Here is a 5,688-nt window from a genome sequence, read left to right as displayed (position 1 = left end):
TATTTCAATTTCTTTATTTTTTTCGTATTTATATGTATCTTGACTCTTAAATAGTATGTTAAATTTTGAACTTTGCATGATGTGATATCATTTGAATAATATCATTTTTTGCGGTAACATTCATTTTGCATCAATTTATGAAAATGTAAAAGAATATTTTTTATCCTTAGAATTACTTAAAAGGGATAAATAGATTGCGCAATCATTTAATGCGTTTCATTAATATATAGCATGTAGAATAACGTGTTTTTTTTGTTTTTTTTAATGAAAAATGCAGTTGGATAACAAGTATGTCTTTTTCATGACACGTTATAAATTTATAAATTAAGACCATCGTGTTATTCACGTGATTACTGTAATTGCTTTAATTTTTGCCATTGCTGTAATATAATATAATAACTATGATAAAATGCAATTGATTTTTCGCATCACTTTTAAACAATATACAATTATCATGGTCATGATTTACCAAAAAATTAAATAAAACATTAAAGAGGTTTTGATAGAGGAACAGATGGTGTTATGTCTTGTTTCAAAGATCCTAAATACCATTAAATCACATTTTACTGAACATCAAATAAATTATGTTGTATATAAGCAGGTTATGTGAGGTTTTTATTGTCATTTGTTCGTCCTTTGATGAAATGTTTGTCAATTTTCTAGTGGCACTCGCCGCCAAATCAGCGTTGTAATAAGAACAAAGTAATACATATAGCACATTATGTTTCTTTTCCTTATCTGTGATAAAAAATATTGGGTTTGATTGGCTAACTTGACTGAAATAAATTACCGTATAACTTGATGGTTTTGGGACTTTTTAATGTTGCGTCACAACAGGTTTTTTTAAATAACATCTTACAATGAAATAGGGACAAAATGTACCTTTTACAAAGAAAATAATCATAAAAGTGACATAATTATATCGATGCAACCTTTCACTCAAAACAATAAAGTATAGAGGATATAAATCCAAAGTACATATTGAGACTTATTTATTTGTCAAAACAACCTATTAGATAAAATAAAGAATTTGAAAATATTTATATTCTTTTGTGTGTAACATAAGGCAAACGACATACATTATAGTTACTTTTTTGTTTAACCATATTTTGCTACGTGTGATTCTGTTAATAAAAAATGTGTCGTAAATTCCATGTAAACCAGAAAAAAAATTCTTCATTGGAGTATCTTGTTGGGTGTTTTGCAGTTATAAGTTTACGTTTTCGTGCAACGAATTATGATAAGACTAGCTTTTGGTTTAAGCTCCTCTTAAAACATTTATTCACTTAAATTGAATTATTTTGTTTTTAGACCTAAAAACTTGTCAAACTGTTGACAAGTATTATTAATGTGTCCCATCTTTACACATAACGAAAAGCATGAATAAAGTATGATTTATCAAGTGATTCACGACTATTTAGTAGACACGCCAGAGTTTGTCTAAATCAGTAAAAATTAAGACGTGGTGACGAGGAGGCTGTAAAAATGACGATACTTTACGGATTGTTTGATAAATATTGTTTATGGCGTAGGAACCTTTCATCATAATAACGTGATTCTTTGAGCATTTGTATCTTTCGTTTACATTCTTTTTCATTTCCCTAAATGTGTTTATAATATGCATTTATTTCTTTTTTGTTTATGTTGAATCTTAACTTTCCATGTAGTTACTACAAAATACTTTTTACTGATTATATTGTTGCAACAGTTCTATGCTTTAATTAAAATGAAAATTATCTCTGTGTACCATTATTTTTTAAGTATTATATATTAAAAAGCATGTATCTTACTCAAAGAACAAGTAATGTTTAGATGTCAATATTAAAGAAAGGTACCAATAAATGCATTTTTTAGCGTTTATAACGGAAACATTATGCATTTCAAATTAAAAGTTACATGTTAAAAAAAAATTGTAGTTTTTTATAAAACAATAATATCTAGTTTAGAATATTTACTGATTTACATCGGATCATTGGTAAATTAATTAACTATTGATCCCTAAATTTGTTTTATTGAAACGATTTTATAATATGGTTTGATTGTAAAAGTAATATAACATTTTATAAAAAGTTGCCGATATAACGATTGAGTGAATATTGCAATAATACTTTATGTGCATTTAAGATCGGCGTTTCCGTAACTATTTGGTCTTGTTTTTTATGTGTTCACTCACAGTCAGAAATTTTAAGGTTATTTTATGTGTTCATTTCCTGAAGTATTAGCAATTTTATAAACGATTTAATTCCCAAAGACATTATATTGAATAAAAAAAACTCCCATAGTAAATTAAATGACTCTGCTGGCGTGCGGTTTCCATCACAAAAATACTCTATAATCGAAGGATATTTCCTGTAACTTAAAAAACTTCTATGACGTCACCCATTGTATTTAGTCAACGTTTATTTTTACTATTCAACCAACAGTCGTTGGATATATAAATATCCAACTGATGGGCAGTTGGATATTTTTAATATCCAACCGCCCGTCAGTTGGATATTCAAATATCCAACAGTGCATAAAACAAACAAAAATGACAAAATGTTAAAACATGTATTTCTAACCTAAATCCAAATTTATAGAATCTTGTCATCCGTAAATGTATATCCGATAAGCCACAAATGAAATTTCAGCAGAAATATCTCCCTTTCTTAATTTTGATTGATTTGGGATCACATATAAATCAATTCCATCAACACTTTTAGACTTCCTCTTTGAACCTTAAACCATATCACTCATTTTCCTAAGTTTTAACAATATAGTGAATATTGTCGCACTTTTACTTCATAAGACTCCTATAAAATTTTTAACATCGTCTGTTAATTTTCGTCTAATTTCTGATTTGTCCTTTCTCCTTGCAAGTCTAAAATATCATTCAAACGGTATTCGTGTCTTTCCCGGTAGTGTAGACCTCTAGATCTATATACATTGAATGTACTTTGCGTTAAAAATAATCATCATCTACATTTAAGTCTGCTCAGTACAGCGGAATGGTTTACTATAACATGCGCACCTGTTCACTCGTCCATGAATAAAGGGTGTGTTTGGTTAGGCTATTGTGTATGGTTCTATTTGAATCATAAATGAGCTAGATCCTTTTGTATTACAGCACAGTTGGATATATGAATGGGTCAATGCTTCTTTGAGGTTCAATAGGGGGATTTTTTTAAGTAAGATAAATAACGAGATAGTGTTGAATAGTTTAGAGAAAACATCCCCTCCTCGGGCCTTCGGCCCTCGGAGGGAATGTTTTCTCTAAACTATTCAACACTATCTCGTTATTTATCCATTACATATTTTTGTATATAACAATAGTTTACCATTGAGCTTACTAGTCAACATATTATCCATCATGTATTCCTTACATTTGTAATACATCTGATTTTTTTAGATATAAACTATCTCTAAATTAAGACAAAACCCATATGTTTAGTTTGGAAATTTGAGTACTTTGTTATATCTTAATTCAGAGTTCTCTGTTTTAAGGAGATTAATATACGCAGCGGTGTTAAGGAAGCAATTGAATTTATTTTACATATACTTCTGCAAAATAGCAAATCTTAGTAAATATATACCTTTACAAATATTAAAACAATTAAACGTACACAAAAAAGAAATATAAAGTACAAAATTATCTTTTAAATTAGATTGTATTACGTTGAGTTACACATTCATAACGTTATGACTGAAAGTGAAACGTGTAAATTTGATAAAACAATCTGCATTCAGAGTCAAAATACAAGAAAACAATCTCTGAACTCTAATAAAGAATTTTGGTGTCATTTGTTAAGGATTAAGCAAGAGTTTACTCGAACAAATGTTGACTTCATTCAAATATTCGCTAAGAGTTACGTAATTGTGGTTTAATTCCTTTCTAGTTGTTTACGATTTAAATATTTGACCAGAACAACACTAGCCTGTATATTTTGAACATTTGACACCAATCAATAGTTTGATCAAAGTTTAGCTTGGAAAAATTTGAATTAAAGCTAGCAGACATTGGGCTGGTAGATCAGTTGTGTATTGTGACGTACACAAAGTATTAATAGTCGTTGATTTACCTTCTTCTCCATCAAATGATGGAAATTTAAATGCCCCTACACTTCTGAGCGTCTGCTGGCTGCCATTTTTATATATACAGATTCGGTAAAGTTTGAACCGAACCAAACTGAAATCTGGAATCGGTCCACCGAATCGACGGGAATTAATCGTGGTGCACGAACTTTTCGGCGCACTACACAACCCTATCATTTAACAAAACATTTTCATATCATAATATGTGAAGTGTCATTGATCAAAAATGTAAATAAAGCGGCAATTAAACACACACAACTTTACATTTTGTTGACAGTGTTCATATTTTAAATTCCTGTTCTCCAAATAGTGTTAAATCAGAACAGATGAGAAAAACTAGTCCGGCAAAAACTTTATTGATACAGGAATCAAACAATTTTTCGACAAATCAGAAGCGACAATAAATTATCAAACTAATAAATATTAACTGTTACCTGCATAACGTGGAAAGGTTAGTATGATGGAAAGGTTATTTTATGCTTGAAGCAGGAAATGTAAAACGTTTAATTTCAAATCTTGAAGAAACTCCCTGCAAAATGCAAACATATTAGTGTGTCCACGTGCGTATTGCATTTTAGCAATAGACATTTTTTTCCTGTTCTAGATAACAACCATATTAATTTTCTTTTTAGTTCAAATTTTATTTCTGTAAAGGAGAGCAGTAGGAAAATTATTAGCAGGTAGGAAGATTCTTGTTTCAAATTGCTAATTTTGTCTAATGTTTTTGAAAATTATTGGAGATTTCGAAAGATTATTAACATCAGTAAATTGCATTGTCCGTATTTACATATACAAAACAATGTTATATTGTAGATATCGACATTCATAAACAAGAATGTGTGTTAAGTGCACTTATGTAACATGCAGACTCGTTGTTTATTTACAAGATGTTTTAAATGCTGACAGGACTTTAAAGATAATTAAGTTGCCAAATATCTTATAACCGTGCAGTTACAGCTTTTCGGGTTAACGCCTTAAGAATGATACAGTTGGTTGCTCTCTGATTAAAACAGGCAACCGGAAGTTAGAACGTATCCTGTTTTTTTCTTATTAAAAAGTAAATATTCTGCAGTCAAGTCACTATACAAATTCCTGTAATATTCCTAATATGATAAAAAGAGTAAAAATTTCGTTTGCAGAAATGACCTGACAATTGCCATATTTAGCTGACCTGCAAGCAAGGGACATATCTTATAAAATTAATTGTAAAATAGGTACAGATTCCAGAGGTTGGCAAAGTTCATGATCTGCCACTTTTCTTTTGTTAGATGCTATATCCGGGATGTACGACCTATAGAAATTAGGTATACCCGACCATCAAAATTTATATCTATCTCCGTGATTTTATTAAATTTTATATAATACCGTGATAACCGGTAAAATTCTTAAAAGTACTGGCTTACATCAGAGATCTGATATTTAAGCCCTAATCAATCTATCAATAAAAAAAAGTGGGGGGGGGGGCGGGGAGAACGGCCTTTAAAGGTATTGATTTTACATGATAATTAACATGTAAAACTATTACGCAATTTCCGACAAAAGCACAGAAATATTTTCCTAGGGACTTACTAATATCCAGTATCTCATAATCAACCATTCATCTTTCTTCGAAATAGG

Source organism: Crassostrea angulata, chromosome 2, assembly GCF_025612915.1.
Source record: "Crassostrea angulata isolate pt1a10 chromosome 2, ASM2561291v2, whole genome shotgun sequence".
NCBI lineage: Eukaryota > Metazoa > Mollusca > Bivalvia > Ostreida > Ostreidae > Magallana > Magallana angulata.
Note: the sequence above shows the minus strand (reverse complement) of the source record.